Here is a 17,780-nt window from a genome sequence, read left to right as displayed (position 1 = left end):
CCGTCCCCTGCCTCCGGACCAGGAGCGCCGAGCAGGAGCGCAGCCCTCGGGTCGGGGGGCTCCGGGCCGAGCGGGCAGCCCCGAGGAGGGCGCGGGCGGCGGGCGGCCGGCACCGGCGGGGGCTGGGCTTCTGCCCTCGCCCCCTCCCCTCCCCCCGGGCCAGCCGGGCCCCCGAGCCGGGCCCGGGGCCAGCAGCCCGCGTCCCGGCGGCTGGATGCCCAGCGGCTGCGGGCGGGGGCGCCGAGCGGAGCCCGCTCCCCAGCCCGGAGCTGCGGGCTGCGGCCGATGTGCGTGCGTGCCCGCGGCGGCCGGCCGGCGGACGGGCGGATGACGGCGCTGGCCCGGGCCGGCGCGGCGGCGTTCCCAGGGTGAGTCCGCCCGGGCCGGGGCGCTGCGCGGCCGCCGCGGCCAGGGCCGGGGCCGGGGCGGGGGGCGGCCGGGGGGCAGCTCCGGCGGGGGGCAGCTGCGGCGGGGGGGGCAGCTCCGGCGGGGGGCAGCTCCGGCGGGGGGCAGCTCCGGCGGGGGGCAGCTGCGGGGAAGCGCCGCCGGGAGCTGGGGTGGCGGGGGCCGAGAGGCGGCCGAGACCTTGGGGGGAAGGGGAGCCGGGAGGGCCCCTGCGGCCCCGGGCCCCGATGGGCCTCTGAGGGTGATGCTTGGAGGAGGGAAGGACGGAGGGGGAGGGGGAGAGGGAACAGAGAGGCTGGTGGCAGGAGAGGAATAAAAAGCAGGCTGCACAGACACTGCCTGGGAGCTTGGCGAGGAGATTGCGCCTGGGGGGCGGGGGTCTCCTGTTCTCTTGGATGAATTAACCCCCTGGAGTCTGAAGCCTCCCCAAACTGTTGCTGGGTTGGAAAGGGCCATCTGGACCTTGGAAGGCGTTAAAGGGACCCTGGGGCATGAGGGGAGAGCTCGGAACCGCACGGAGGCGGGTTAGCCGGGGAGGCGGCTTCTGGGCTTTCCCCTCTCCTGCTTCTCCAGCGCCCGGGGCAAGGGGCACACTGACCCGGACTGGCGCCCGCCCGTCCGCCCCGTCCGCCTGCAGAGGGGCATGGGGGCAGCCCGAGGTGGGAGATGGGGCTGGGGAGTTGTGTGTACGGACTGAGAGAGGGCCGCCTTGTCAGTCCAGGGGCCCATCCTCTGGAGAAGGCCAGAGGGGCCAGATGCCAAGCAGCAAAGCACCGCCCTCCAGAGCGAAGCAGGGCGCTCCAGAGCGGGGTCTTCTTGCACTTCGACACGAGGGATATGGGAAGCAGCCAGCTACAGGTGGTCCATCTGCCCTGTGAGAGAGGGCGTCTTCTGACTTCCTCACTTGGAGGGAAAGGAGCTGGCTCTGTTGGGAGGAGCCAGAATCCAGGTTTGGGCTGGGCTGAGAGGGAGAGAAGTACCAGGGGCTTAGAAAGTCCGAGGGAGGGGGCCTGGGGACATTGGGACCCCGATTCCTCCTTCTGCTTCTGCTTCTACCCATCCTCCCTGGACGAAAATAAGCAAGGAGACTGTCAGCTGGGCTTTATGCTCTGCTCCTCGGGCTGGCTGCCGCAGCAGCTCCCATCTGTTGGAGCCAACGCAGCTTCTAATTGGGTGGCTGGCAGGGTCGGGAAGGAGTGAGGAGGAGGGGGAAGGGGCCCTGAGCACGGCTCTCATTTCCCAGAGATGAATGTGTCCCTTCCAAGGTTGGGCACACCGACCCATCTGAGAACTCCAAGAGGTGAAGGTTAGTTTAGCAGAGGGCAACCACCTCTTCCCAGTGTGGACCTGGGCAGTGTCTCACCATTCTCCTCCTTGCTAATCTGCATACACAAAGGCCTCTCCAGGTTCCTGAGGTCCTGTGCCAGACTCGGTCTCCCCATTTACCTTGTTGCCATCTTGTTGCTTCCCCTTTTCCTGAGCTAATGGGCAGCGCGTCTCCTCCCCATAGATCACTCTAGAAGTTAATGCCAGCAGGACATTGGGGTTCCCCTTTGCTTCTGAGCAGTAGTGTGCCTGTACCAGGAAAAGTCACAGATGAGTAATTTGACCTCTTTTCATGCCCAGGAGACTTGATCAGTAAAAAGATGGAGAGGAACAGAACTGAGTATGCAAGCCTTAATTGGCAGGATCTGAGAGTGAGGTGGTGGCATCAGATCATCTACCATTAGGTTCTGAATATTTGCAAACCTCAGGCTTGTCAACCCCTGGAAGATAATTGCCAACCGCTGAAGGGGAAAGGACCTTTCTTTCCTGGCTTGGAGGAGGAGACTTTAGCCTAGGTTAGGGTGCCAAGTGAGGTAGGCGTCTAGTTCTTTGAATCTTTCTGGGAACAAAAAATGGGACTTTGGATCTCTGCATATTAAGTATTGAGAACAGCTGGGCTTGGGCCCCTGAAAACCTCCCTCAGCACCATTTCTATTCCATGGACTGAAGAGGACACTAAATGAATTAAGGACCCTCAGATTATAGTTTAGGTAAAGTTCATTAAGATTGGTAACAGTAGCTCCCATTTCTCAATTTCTTAATCTCTTTTCTTTCTCCCATTTCCTTTTGCCTCTTCTCTTTCTCCCCTTCTTTCTGCCACTTCACTGGTTCATATCTCTTTCTTTCTCTCTGAAGCTCTACCCCCTTTATCTCTATCTCCATCTCTGCTCCAGTTCTCCTTTATCCTTTCTCTTCTGCAAACTGCTGTTGGAATCAAATGCCAGCCATGAAGATGATGCTTCTCCAAACATCCTGACTGTTCAGGCTTGCCATCTCCTCTTTGTTAGAAAGTCTCACCTGAGAGCTGCATTTCCCTGAACTCTTCCCATCCCATCTCTGTGGCTTACCCCCAGCCTCTGCAACTTTCTTCACTTGAAAAACAAACAAAAACAGTTCATTAATTTTTAAAATTCATTTTTGCCCCAGTTTCCATCTGCTTTTTTTCCCAGGGAGTTCCATGCCAGTATCTGGGCTTCTGGACAACTCCAGTTGTGCCCATAAAAGCTCTTAAGACTCCCAGCAGAGGGAGAGAGAGTTGGAAAAAGATGGAGAATAGTCTTCATTACAGCATCTGTTTTTTTTTTTACATTGGACTAGTCACAACCTAAAGAGACCCCAGAAAAACTGTCCCCTCTAGAAGCTTTGATACTGTATGACCATCAGCCAGGTTTTTGCTTCTTTCCCTCAGTTTTCTCATCTATAAAATCGGGAGTGGGTGGGAAGGGTAGGATTGATGATCCTTTCATTCTAAAATTCTTTAAAATTTAGGATCAACTAAGAGCTTTCTGACATAGAACTGAAGAGACAGGGGTGAGTTGCAAGTGGGAGCTGTTTAGGTAGCAGTAGGAGGGTTTGTCCACAGTTGACATACCCAGATGTGGATGGAGCCTATATATAAGTGTATGGAACCAGAGTATATATTATAACTTACATATAAGGTATAATAGTATAATAACTATATAAGCCCCAGAGCTAGTAACCCACCCAGCTATACCTTCTATCTCAAACTACTCTTGACCCCTCCAGTTCTTAGCTATTTTTTCCCCTCTGAATTCATAACATGTGCTATCATTTGCCTCCTAAGGAATTTGCTGCCTTGTTAAGATCACTGCTTTCTGTCATTAGTTAACTTGTTTTATTATTTACCTCTTCATGTATGTGTTTTGCCACCCAGACATAACTCTTCAAGGTCAAAGTCTATTTGCTGTTCTATTCTGTGGCTTCCAGAACATCCAGGATAGTAATAGAGCACTGTAGGAACTCAATAAATATTTATTTGAGTGACTAAGTTCTCTAAGCTGCCTAGGAATCAGAGAAGGTTCCTAGAGGGGTTGACACCTGAGGCCTTATGAGTCCCAATAGGCAAAGTAGGGAAAATAATAGAAGCCAGTGTTTGCCCAGTCCAGCAAATGAATGCTATGTAGGTAACATGCACCTTTCATTCCTTTAGTGAATCACGACAAGCACCTACTGCATGCAAGATGGTCCTGGTGAATAATATAATGATGATGATGATGATGATGATGATAGTAATATCAATAATATCAATAATATAAAGTTAAGTAAGGTATGATCTCTGCCCTCCTGGAGTCTAGTAGGGAAGACAAGGATAAATGGATAACTGAATACAATTGAAAATGGGATAAATGGGATAGAAGAGGTACAAACAGAATCAGAGAATTTAAGAATTGTTGTGAGACATTCTAGAAGTAGAGATCACTTGAAAAGGCTACTACAGTGGGTATGGATTAAGGCTTGTATACTTGGTTCTGTTCTTCTACCTTCATCTTTTCACTAACCAAGCTCCTGGGCATAAAAGCTGGTCAGATTACTCATCTGTGACTTTTCTTAGGACAGACTCAGTACTGCCCCTAGGCATACCTTGCATTCAACCTCTTCCTCCAAATGGACATTAAGTTCCAGAGGGACCCATGGGAAGAGACCTCTGCCTACTAGCTCAAGGAAAGGAGAGGGTACTTTGTCCCAAAGCTTCTCTGTCAGGAAGGTAAAAGGAGAGGTTGAATCTGACACAGGACCCCAAGAAACAAATTAGTAAGGATAATGATGGTAAAAGACACCACCTATCTCCGCCTGGTCCAGCCCAGATCTGAAAGGAATTTCTACTATAACCTGCCTAACAAGTGGTCATCAGTTTTGGCCTGAAGAATTCTAAGGATGAGAAAACTAATCTCCAGAGGCAACAGTCCATGCCATTTTTGGACAGTGTTAATTGTTTTTCCTGACATCAAGTCTAAATATGCTTCATTGCTCCTCATTTGGCTTTCTGGGCTAATCCTTCTTGCTTTGTAATGACCCTTACCTGAAGACAGACAGCTACATCACATCCTCCTCTGAGTCTTCTCCTGGCTAAACATCCCTAGCTTCTTCACCTGTTCTGACATAGCAAAGACCCTTTACCATCCTGATCATTGTTTGGTTTGGTCCCAGGCATAAGAATTTTGGAGTGGATGGTACAGAGAGGAAAATTTAATTTAAAGAAAAAAAAACTCCTCAAAAGGTAGAACTGTATAAGTAGAATGGCTCCCCATTGCTAGAAATCTTAAGTTGGAAGCTGGATATCTATTTGTTAGGGACACTATTATTATAGTGTCCATTTTTACTGTTTAATCACATCTGACTCTTCAGGACCCCATTTAGGGTTTTCTTGGTAAAGATACTGGAATAGTTTGCCATTTCCTTCTTCAGCTCATTTTACAGGTGAGGAAACTAAGGAAACAGATAAAAGTGACTTGCTCAGGGTCACACAACTAATATATGTCTGAGGCTGGATTGGAACTCAGGTCTTCCTGACTCTAGGTCTGACATTCTATCTACAGTGCCACCCAGCTACCCAATAGTTAATAATTGCTATCATTTGTATAATGCCTTAACATTTGCAAAGTTACAAATATTATCTCATTTTATCTTTGCAACATCCCTAGGAGGTAGGTGTTATTATTATTATTATTATTATTATTATTCTCATTTTAAAGATAAGAAAACTGATGGCAAGCAGAGGTTAAATGATTTACCCAGGGTCACACAGGTGTAAATGTCAGAGGCTGGATTTGAATTCAGGTCTTCTGACTTCAGGTCTGTTGCTCTATTCATTGTGCAGAAGATATCCTTGCTCATGTACAGGTTATACTAAATGACTTTTCATCTCTAAGAATCTATGATTTCCTTTGTTCTTAGAGAGAAAAAATAGATAAAGAAATAGAGGCTAGGGAAGCAGAGATAAAGAAAAATGATAGGGGAAGAGGAAGGAAGCAAATATGCCCTTATTAAGCATGTACTATGTGAAGCGATTTATGAATATTGTCTTCTTTTGTACTCACAACAACTCTATGAGGCAGATGTTATTTTTCCCCCATTTTATTGATGAGGAAACTGAGGCAGATGGAGGTTAAGTGACTTACTCAGGTTCAGAGAACTAGTGACTTGGGTCTTCCTGACTTCAGGCCCAGTGCTCTCTCCTTTACACCACCACTTCACCTACCTCTGAAGAAGAGATTGACAGATCAAAACTGAAGTGGGTGGGGATTAAGGGGGTAAATAATGCAAATAAGAAAATTATGTTTAGCAAAAAGTCAAAAAAGTACAAAAAATGGGGGGGGGGAGAAGGGACAGAGAGAGAGGATAAAAGACAGTCCATACAGGAATATAGATTATAATAGACAACAAATAAAATAGGTAAGCAGTCCTTCTGAGAACAGGGATGCTTCCAGTTTTGACTTTATCTTCCCAGCACCAAACTCAGCAACTGTTACAAAGCAAGTGATTAATAAATTCTTGCTTCCTTGATTGATTCTGTGTTGCTGCCCCAAAAGTCCTTCATTCTTACAGCTTAATAAGGTTGTGGAATATTAACTGAGGCTCACATCATGCCCCACTGTGTAGTGTAGCTATTTTCTTTTGTATATAGTTGATAATATTATTAACACATCTTTCCCTCCTCCCATTTCCCAACAGAAGGATGTAAACTTTGAGCTGTTTTCCCCCATGGCAGTGATGGGTTGGCCTGAACCATTCATACACTAATAGACTGGTTGGGAGCATGATCTTTGGTCTTGAAACAATTTTTTCTCTGTGTAAAATAACTGATCCCTATAGGGATGGAAGTTGTGACCTTGGCCTCATTAGCATTGTGTTCTAACTGGCTTACAAAGCAACTGGGCATGATACCAAACTGAGATGTACCATGGCCCCTGTCCACTGGCTGCTGACAGTCCAAGAAGTTTTAACATAGAAGTAACCATTTAGAAGCTTACTCTTATCAAAGAAGTTGAATTTAGACTTTGAGGTTTCTTCTTTCTCCCCAGTTTGATAGACTTGAAGCAATTTCTTGGTGCAAGGACAGATTGACATTAGTGAAGAGCTAGGTGGTGGACAGAGTGGAGTCAGGAAGATCCAAGTTCAAATCTATCCTCACATACCTACTAGCTGTGTGACCCTGGGCAAGTCACTTTACTCTGTTTGCCTCAGTTTCTTCATCTGTAAAATTAGCTAGAGAAGGAAATGACACACCACTCTAGTATCTTTGCCAAGAGGACTCCAAATGGAGTAATGAACAGTTGGACATGGCTGAAACAACTGAACAACAACAAATATTTCTCAAGCCCTGACTCTCCAATACCATAGGAATTAAGACACCAAATCTGAGTCTGTGAATCTCCCCGGTCTCCCTCCTATGCTCCTATGCTGCCTTATAGTTCTTGACACATTTAGGGCCATCTGAAGGTCATTGCCTCTATTCTCCCTTCCTTTGGGATGAAGCTTACTCCTAGCAGGCAAATGACTGTTTTTCTCCTTCTTTGAGGACTTTGGAGTGGAAGATGCTGTAATTTCCCCTCTTTCACTAAGTCCAGGAGTTTATAATAAGTTTAGGTAAGAGAAGTTTTCTGCCAGTCTTACCCAAGTCACCCTGAGAGATCACTGAGTCATGGAAACTTAGAACTAGAGACCTTCTCATCTAATTCCTTCCTTTTACAGATGAGGAAACTGAGGCCAAGAGGGAAAGTTACAAAGGCTTCTGTTACTACATTCTCAGAACATGAGACCAAATATAGGAAGAACCCAAATGACTTAGGGACAAATTTGTTAAGAGTTGGAGGTCACTTTGGTTTCCAGGCTGAACAAAAACACCATACCTATTGTCTTGGGGCAAAGAAATAGAATTTTTTCATTTTTACATGTTTCTCAGAAGTCAGATCCTTCAGAAAGAAAATTATAGAGAGAAAAGGGCAGAAATTGTTAGGCATCTCGCTTTTCCTTAGGTCCCACAGGAACAGTAGGTCTGTCTAATCTGATGCTTTCCGGGAAAAAAAAGAGGAGGGGGGAGAAGGAAGAGGGAAGAAAGGCAGCCAACAGGAAAGGTTATGTTTCTTTAAAGTGGTTCTCAAAATGAGCCTTCAGAGGGGAGTGATAAAAGCAAAAAATTTTGGTCTAAAAGAGAAGGCTGTAAGGCCCAGGAGGTGAGAATGCTTGCAGAAGGGGAACTGGTGTTGGGGGTTCTGGAGTCGGGCTAGAGTATGGGCTCTTGCTCTTTCTATCAGGAGTTCCTTGGCCCTTCTGGCTTCTGTACATAGACCCTAATAATCAGAAGGCACTCTGGGTTTGAGTCTTCACAAAATCTTGTGGGGATCTTACCCAATATCACCAAGGATAAAAAACTAGATACCTAAAACTGAATGTGACCTGAGACAACTAAGTGGTACAGTGGCAAGAGTACCAGTCCTGAACTCAGGACTCCCAAATGATTTCACATTTAGCCTCAGATGCTTTCTTGCCCAATGACCTGGGCGTAGCTATTTATTTTCTCCTTACTCTCCTTTCCTCAGTTGTACAATAAAGATAATAATAATACTTAACATCTCAGAGTTGTCATGAGGATCAAAAAAAATTTGTAAAGCATTGTATCTAGTAAATAGTAGGTGCTTAATAAGTGCTCATTCCATTGTCTCTAAATAGGACTACCCCCTCTTTCATCTCAGATGTGGTATGTAGACTGAGGACTCTCTTGTTCCTCAAGATCTTTGAAACCCTCTTTTAAAATGTTGTTTTAATTTTAATTAAATTTTTTTAAATAAACAAAAGTCTGTCTTCTCTCTCTCCCACCTGTCCTCTTTCTCCTACCTCCCACAATCAGAATGAATAACAAAATACCTATTATGAACAAACAAATTGCTACATTGTCCATGTTAAAAAAAAAGCACTCTGACCTTGAAATTTTCTTTGAATTGAGACTATTTCCTCAATTTGGTTTAAGTTGAGGCTACAAAGACAAATGCAGGGCAATCAGTCCTGTCCTCAAAAAACTCACATTCTTCTGAAATCTACAATCTGCACAAGGAGGAAAAATCCAACCTGGAAATATTCTATATTCTTCAAATTGATAAAGCTTTGACTTCTTTTGACAGTGTTGTGGATGGTTAGGGGGCTACAGAAATGTAGAAGTCATAGGTCATTTCCTCAAGGGATTTATGAAGGAATAAGAAAAAAGAAAACAGGAACCAGAAATGAGAGGCTGCAGCCAAAAAAAAAAAAAATTGTGTGTGTGTGTGTGTGTGTGTGTGTGTGTGTGTGTGTGTGTGATCACATGCTGAACCTGTATGGTTTAGAGTCTACACATGATTTGAGTTAAGAGAAGGGAGAGATCAGAGGAAGCATCATGAAGGAGTGGACCTGGAAGGAGGATTTGGGGTTGTCAAAGAAGAGTTGGGAGAGTAGCCAAGGTGGGAAGAGCAGGAACAAAGGCTGGGAGGCAAATATGGATATGATCTGCATGGGGAACAGTGAGGAACTGAGTTCAATAGAGCAGACAGTCCATGTTGGAGAACCAGGGAATTAAGGATCAAATGAGATAATGTATGTTAAAGTACTCTGTCAGCCCTAAAGCAGCATATGAGCGAGTGGCAGCTGGTCGTTTTCATTATTTTTAATGATTAAGGCTGGATAGACGGGGTGGGACTGGATCACAGAAAGGTGAGATATCTTGTTCTGCTCTCCACTGGAGTTGGAGAACCAGCTATCACCCTTTGTAAAATAAGCCTTCAGAGACCTGAAGAGTTTATTAAGCCCCCTTCCATGTGTTTCTTTGCCAGATCAAATGATCACTGTTCTTTTAACCTTTCTTCCCCAGTCCCATTTTCCAGCACTCTAATCATTTCCATAATTCTCCTTTAGGACCATCTCTATTGCTTGCTTAATGGGTTGTTGTCTGCTATTCCCCTCTCTTCCCCTTGAGTCAAAGCTCACCTCTTCAGGCTCCAGACCTCCAGAGCTCCCCTGGGAAACATTCTAATGGCAAATACCCTCTCCTTTCCTGTCACTTCCCCAGGGCTCCTCCTTGGCCATTAAGTCTCATGGCCAGTTAGATTTAAAATGAACTAGAAATGAATTCACTGAAATTAATAGACCCCCGTCACCCATGAAGGGCAAGCCCCTCCCTTCCCTTGGGGCAAGATCAGGACTAACCACTCTTAACCCATGAACTTGGGCTGTCCAGGGGTTGGGCTGAGGGTGGGGGAGTGGGGTTGGTATCTCATTCAGAAGCAAGGCTGATTTTACCTCCTTGGGCTCTAAGTCTGAGCCCAGACCCACAAAGATACTCATTTTCCTTCCCACTGGACTCAGACAGGTGCTGAGCTGAGGGCACATCATAGCATGGGTCTCTTGGGACATCTGGAGAATGTCATAGGCATCAAGCAGAGGATGGAGCAGACAGGAAGTAAAGGGGCTTATTATCCCCATAGCTTTTCCTAGTGTACAGGGGAAAAAATTATGTCTTTTTTCCCCCTCATTTTACTTCTTATAGAGAAGGCAGGATTGGGAAAAAAACATAGAGGCAAACCTGAACAGAGGTCTCATCTAATCCTGTCCTTTCTTAAAGACCTTAAGTCACTAGCAGGGTATTATCCAAGAATGAGAATTTGGAAACAAATTATCGAGATTTATATCCTGAATCTGCTGTTTCATATCTGTGTAATTTTGGGCAAATCAGTCTATGGACATCTCTGTGCCTCAGTTTCCTCAACTGTAAATGAAAAGGTTAGACCATATGACCTCTGAGGTCCCTTCCACTTCCATATCTCTAATCCTATGATCTGATGAAGTGGTCACTTCTACTTTTGGTCAGTTCCAGTAGATTGTGAGTTCCTTGAGGGCAGGGACTTTCTTTTGCTTCTTTTTGTATCCTGGACATTTAGACATAGTAGGTCCTTGAATTATTAATTCTGTTGTTAGGAGGTTTTTCTTGTATGGAGTTGAAAATGTGTTTCCTTGTGGTAATTAATCAGTCAATCCATCTATTGTTTTTCATTCTGCTCCCTACTTTCTCTTCCATGTAACACCCCTTCACATATTTGAAAAGAACAGTTGTGCCTCATATAAGCCTTCCATTCTCCAGGCTGAATATCTCCATTTATTTCAGCTGATCCATTATGGATCAGAGAAAGTCCATAGAAGGGAAGTTACTTTGCCTCAGTTCATATAACTGGAGCTGAGGATAGAACCTAAATCTTCTGTCTTTTCTCATTCAGTCCTCCTGCTTTCCAGGAAAATGGTGCTAAGTACATCTTTTAAATTCAAGACTAGTTGTTTCCTAAATGAATTGATGACTCTGAATGAATGAATGAATGAAATGAGAACCTACAAAGTTCTTACTATGCTAAGCTCTGGAGATTCAAATATAAAATTGAGACAATTCCTGCCCTCAAGGAGCTCATATTCATATTAGAATAATTAGAACTTGACAAAGACAGCATGTTTGGAAGAGTGGAGGCCAGAGAGAGGAACCTTGGGCAGGAAAATCACAGATATGTAACTAAAGTCAAAAGATGATTGAGACACATGTCAATCAATCAATAAACATTTATCAAGTGCACACTATGTTCCAGACACAATGCTAAACTCTGGGGGATATAAAAAGAGGCCAAAGACAGTTCCTGCCCTTGTTGAGCTCACAATCTAATGGGGGAAACAGCACAAAACATATATATACAAATAAGTAGGTATGATCTTTCCAGGACTAGTAGTATTAATTTGATTATTGTTCTCAGAGTAAGAAGTAGAAATTGGGAGGTTGGGATATTAAGGAGATGACTAGGGTGCTTTATGTTGATTCTTTGGGATGCTTAGAATTAAGGCTCACAGTTCTGATGCCCCCTGAAGTTGATATGAGTTCTTTGGTCCTTCATTCTTGAAGGCTATGAATGCCATGATATGCATATGAATTGAATTTGAGTGAGGGATTGCTGTGCTAAGTTACCAGTCTCACTTTCTCTTCTAGAGCCATCTGGGTCCAAATCTGCCAATTTGAACAAGGCCAGATATGAACCTAAATGTTAAGTAATCAGGATAAAGAGACTTCCCCAAAGGCATATAGCTAGTAAGTGTCAAGTATCTGAGGTCAGATTTGAAGTCAGGTCGGTCCTCTTGACTCCAAGGCTGGTGTACCACTTAGAAACACTAGAAAGTGTTTGAAATCCAGCCAGTAGAGCATTGGTGATGGGTTTGATTTGTGTAGTTTTTCAACTGTGATATATATGTTATTCAGTATCCTCAGATGAAGAGATTTTTCAAGCCTACATTAGAGTACAGGCCAATTCCTAAGACTTCATAGCCATTTGGAGTATATAAGGGAGTTGATTATGACTTGAAACTACCCTGGCATAAATTTATAATATAGTTATTTTGTGTATACTTATATGTATATGTTGTTCATATTATTTGTTATAAAATGTAAGGTCCTTATGAGCAAAGATTGCGTTTATTGTTTTGTCTTTGTATCCATATCACTTAGCAATCTGCCTGGCACATAACCAACTTTCAATAATTTCTTTTATTAATAAAAAAAGAATTGAGGCTCACAAATAATGAGTACAGGATCCCAGGGTGGTTGCTAAAGTGGTCCCATTTGGAAGAAAAGGAGGATAGAGAAGCAACATTATTGCAAGGGAATGTCATTATGCAGGGAAACGATGTGAAAAGATACTATCTCCAAATTGCAATCAAATAAATTTAAGGGTATCTTTCCTCAAAACCCAAATTAGTAATGAAAAACTTTCTGTAAATTTGGGATATGGCATAGTGGAACCAGGAAATCCTGGGTTCAAATCCTGCCTCTTACACTAACTGTTTGACCCCAAACAAGGCATTTAACTTCTCTGTTGCTTCATCTGTAAAAATGGAGATAATAATAGAACCTACTTTGTAAGAATGTGAAAATTAAATTAAATTTTATATTTACATATATATGTATATCTATATGATATATGTATACATATGTATAGATATACAAAGAGAGAGTAAATGAGAAAAAGAGAGGAGAGAGGGAAAGAGAGAGAGAGAGAAAGAAAGAAAGAGAAAGGGAAAGAGAGGAGAGAGAGGAAGAGAGAGTAAGACAGGGAGAGAGAAGAAGAGAGGAGAGAAAGGGAGAGACAGGGAGAGGGAGAGAGACAGAAAGAAAAAACCTCTAGTCTTATTTGTGAGCTGGCACCAGGCAGAGTGCTCACAGGGGAGTCTGCCACTCCCTCCTTTTCTGTGCTATGTGTGTTTATGCACACACACATACACAAACACATATATGTATACACATAAAAATGAATATGTATATAAAGTCCTTGAAAACCTTTTAAGGAGTCATGTAAATGTTAGCTATTTATGGTTATTATTATCTCTGGCAGTTTGTATTTCAGGATATGTTTTAAATAATCTAGGGTCTCCTTTAGATAACTCTAAGGAGAGTACAGAGGAAGGGAGCCATAGCATGGGAAGAAAAGGCAGAATCTCTGCTGCATTTATCAAACTCAGTTTTTTCTGTCAGTCATTCTTAGAATGTGTTTGGAGGGAAAAAAGATCCAAAAGAAAGAAACATGGTCTTTACATTGGGGGCATTCTTGGTCTGACAGAGAGACAGGACTCTGCTCTGTCTCTGGCTCTCTTTCCCTGCCTTTCTGACTTCCTATCTCCCCTTTCATCTCTCCTCTTTCCCTTATTTATCTCTCACTTCTCCTTCCTCTCTCTCTCTCTCTCTCTCTCTCTCTCTCTCTCTCTCTCTCTCTCTCATACACACACATACAAACCCACAGATACACACATGATGAAGCACAGAGAATCAGAGAAACAAGGTCATGAGATCATAGATTAAGAACTGGCAGGGATCTTCTAAGTCTTCCTCAGGGACCTAGAGATATTGTGACTTGCCAGAATCACCTTGTTAGTATTTGCCCAAGGTAAGATTTGAATCCAGGTCTTCCTTTCTCTAAGTCTAGCCCTGCCCTCTCTACTATCCTTTTCTGGATCATATAAAGTTCCTATCTCACTTCTCCATCCCAACCAGAACAACCTAAGTCTGCATTTTCATCTTTTTTTTTTTTTTATTGTCAACCCTCCCAGTTGAGACTCTAGACCTCTGGGTCAGCTTTAGGAGGAAAAGAAGAAAAGTCAAGTGGTAATACCTGGAGAAACCTTAAAGATCTTCTCTTCTGACCCTATTATTTAACAGATAGATAAAGTGAGGTCAAGTTACTTGTCCAAGGTCATGTGGCCAGTTAGTATCAGAAGAGGAAGCAGAACCCAGAATCATTGACTTCTAGTCTAGTGCTCTGTCTAATCGCTTATCTCTCCAAGGCCCATTATCCTGGGTCTAAGATGCCACTGGAGTCCAGTCCCATTCTCTCTCCCCTGCCCCAAGTGTGGGCAGCCAGACTAGGAGTCAAGTCTTCCTTCTGCATTAAGGTAAAGAAAGGATTGCATAGACTGACATTATGGAAGCAGCCTCCTCTGAGGCCCCTGCGACAGGAGAGAAACTGGCACAGTGGCTTTGGGCTTTATGCCACCTACCCATCCCCCGCTGGCTCCCAGAGCCTGAGCTGACATTTATCAAGTCTAACAAGCCGATGATGGGCAGAGGCGGGGAAGGAGGAACAACGCAGAAGAGGAGGGGGTGGCAGAGTCCCCTGCGCCCACTCTGCCTGGCGCCAGCCCACAGATAAGACTGGCGGGCTGGTGGTCTCCACTTTATCTCTCCCTTGCAAGGCACCGTAGCCTTCCTCAGCTCTAGGTACTGCACACCTGAGCCCGCCGGCCCAGCCTGCTGGGGCTTGCCAGCTCCCAGTGTCGGTCTCCATAGCAACCCTACATTTGCAGCTCCGGTTTCTAATGACTTATTGGCATGTGTGGTGATTTGCAGAGCTTGGCAGGCAGAGCTGGGGAATCAGGGCGGATGGCAGGGGGTGGGAATAGTATTGAGGTTTTTAGGAGAGGGGCAAGGGTAGAGGGAGCTTGCTAGTTCCTTCCCACCCCCTCATCCATCTTCTCATTACCTCCTAAAGAAAAGCAACTCTTCTCCACCTTGGTCATGCCTTCCCTTGGAGTAGCATCTGGAAGGGATAGATAGACAGACAGAGAGATAGAGAGATAGAGCTAGAGAGATACACACGCACATATACATACATACATATATATGATATATAGATGCATGCATATATACAGAGATACATATATAGATACCTAGACAGATACATAGATACATGGATAGATACATTGATACTTAGATAAATCGATAGATACTCAGATACCACATACACAGATACATAGATGGTTCCTAGACAGATATATAGAAAGATATATAGATACATATAGATGCAAACATAGATATATCCATAGATACAAGATACCTAGATTCAGAGATCAATTTATAGATCCGTAAATATATAGATACCTAGATAGATACATAGATCAATACAGTTATAGATACTTAGATATATAGATACATACATACAGAGAGAGAGAGAGAGAGATTGACCATTTATTGGTTTTTTTATGTGCCAGCACTGTGTTAGATTCTGGGAATGAGCATATGAGGAAACAAGACAGTCCCTACTTTCAAGGAGCATACATTCTAAAGGGAGAAGGTAATATGGAAAGAAGTGCTGAAAAGCAGGGGATCAGGAAGATTCCCTAGGGTAGGGGCATAGTGAGGATACTTCAGAAAATTGGATCTAGGTGGGCAGAATCATAAAAAGGCTTTTAGTTTGGCTGATTCTTGACCTCTAGCTACCTGAAGCCCCCTCCTCTAATTCCTGAATCCTCAGAGGAGGGGATGTCTCTAATCTCAATCTGCCTTCTGAGACACCCAGAGGGCATTCACTTCACTCAAACAACCACATACTCATTAACATCTACCAGGCTCAAGAAACTGGGCAGGGTGGGTACTGTGAAAATGGAGAATTGGATAAAGCCTGTAAATTATCTGGGCTGTATAATAGTGATGGGAGGAAAGTGGAGGCTGGATCTTGGAGAAAGGTAAGGAAGGAGAGGATAGCAGGTATCTAAGGGACACCTTTCTTTGATAGATACCCAACCCCTGCACTCTTTTCTCCTAGAGCAGCGGGGAGCATGGAAATCATCAGTAGCATGCTAGTCTTCTTATATAAACTTCCCTTCATCGTCCTCACTGCCTTCCTCTGTCTTTATTCCTCTTCATATATAGGTTAACACTTTGTTATTCAAATAGATAACCAGAATAGATTTATAAAGTGCTTTACATGTTTTATCTCATTTAATTCCTATATTCACCTTTAGAGGTCAGGACTACCATCATCATCATAATCATCATTATCAACCCAGTTAAGGGAAAAAACAGGCAAGACTGAGAGATATTAAATGTCTCATCCAGGGCTGAATGTCAGAAATAGCATTTGAACTCAATTCAGTGCTCTATCAAGAGGCAGGGATCATCACCAAATAATGGATGATGCCAAGGAGAAAGAGCTATCAGCCTCAGAAGCCATTGAGGGATTTTCTTATTCATTGGTCAAGAATTGATCAATGCTTAAGGCAGTGTGTTAGGTGCTTTGGCCTTCATCAGAATGTCAGAATTGGCTGGAATTGAAATGGTGGTGCATTCTTGAACACACAGCAGCTGATGGTGGATCAGGTGACCCAGAAGGAGGCTGGATGATGGCATGGAAGGGGGGGGGGGGAAGATGGCTCCAGATTAAATGTTTGCTGTGCTTTATCCATTCATTGATAATTGAGAGCTGACAGTTGAGGAAATATTTCCAATCCCAAACTGTCAGAAAATCTTCCTAGGGAGATTTGTGTGCGTGAGGGGGAGAGGGAGAATCTCGTCTTTGCTTATTGGGAAGGAGGGTGGAAGTGTAGACCAAAAACTCAGCAGGTATTCCTTTCTATTACCTCTACTCCTTCCACAAGCTGCTTCTTTGTCTCCCTCAGACTGGAGCTAAAGGGGGAAGTTGGGGGTTCCCAAGGGAGAAGGGAGCAGGTAATTAGACATTCCATCCTGGCTAGGGATGTCACTGTGGGAATTCCAAACCCCACCCCCACCCAGGTTTTCCACATTCCATCTTTTATTCCCCAGGCTAGAGGCCAGATTAGAATGCATCAGGTCTGGGAAAGCAGTGCCAACAGTGCCCCCAGGAAAGGCAATAGAGGCCAAGGGCAGGTGTCATAAGGGAGGAGTTTTGCTAAGGTGTGTGACCAATGCCATCATCCATAAGATGCAGTACCCTCTGGACAGGTGCTTAGCCTTAAGCACTGGTTACCTACCACCTGATGCTCAGGAAAGGAATAAGACAAGTGAGGACTTCCTGGAACACCCACCTGAGGACTGAGAGGAGGGAGAAAGAGGGGGAAGCAGTGAAGGGGCAAAGACAGACCTGGCTAGTCATTCCTGCCATCAGACAGACATGCCCTGGAGCAAAAGGCAGCTATATTGCCTTGCACAGAAGAGAAAAAGTGGAGACCACCAGGCTGCCAGCCTAGTATGTTTATTCTAGCATTACCCTGGGTACCCCCTCCCTCTGCCCTTTCCCAAGACAGCATCACAAAGATTCTAGCCACCTTCTACCTTCTTTGTATAATATCATCTGTCAACTGGAGAAAGTGGAGATAGCTGTGTTTCAGGGGTTGGGAGGCAGATGGGATAATAAATAATTTGTAAGGCTAAAATGTTAAATATATAGATAGATGAAGGGTGGCTAGGTGGCATAGTGGATCACTGGCCTTGGAGTCAGGAGTACCTGGGTTCAAATCCAGTCTCAGACACTTAATGATAATTACCTAGCTGTGTGGCCTTGGGCAAGCCACTTAACCCCATTTGCCTTGCAAAAAAAAAAACTTGAAAAAAATATATAGATAGATGGATAGATATCCATTCATCTATCTATCCATCTATCTATCTAAAAAAGGGGAAAGACCTGAAAAACTGGATTATTACTTGACTATGATAATGATCTAACACAATACTCTCTCATCCTGTTTCCTCTTCTCCCATTCCTATATTTCCTCCTGATCCCCTAGAT

At 44.3% G+C, this 17,780-nt stretch overlaps 1 protein-coding gene across 1 annotated transcript in view; it reads left to right on the top strand.

The window, feature by feature from the left end:
- Positions 1-261: 261 nt before the first annotated feature.
- The window catches only part of LRRN2 (leucine rich repeat neuronal 2), a 112,068-nt gene continuing 94,549 nt past the window's right edge, over positions 262-17,780 (top strand). Inside the window, exon 1 of the mRNA XM_074222457.1 lies at positions 262-368. The gene's annotated coding sequence lies outside the window, so the exon portion shown is untranslated. The remainder of the gene's footprint in view (positions 369-17,780) is intronic.

The sequence above is a fragment of the Macrotis lagotis genome, chromosome 2 (assembly GCF_037893015.1).
Source record: "Macrotis lagotis isolate mMagLag1 chromosome 2, bilby.v1.9.chrom.fasta, whole genome shotgun sequence".
NCBI classification, from domain to species: Eukaryota; Metazoa; Chordata; class Mammalia; order Peramelemorphia; family Peramelidae; genus Macrotis; species Macrotis lagotis.
The sequence above is the reverse complement of the archived record's forward strand: the minus strand, read 5'-3'. Positions and strand labels throughout refer to the sequence as shown.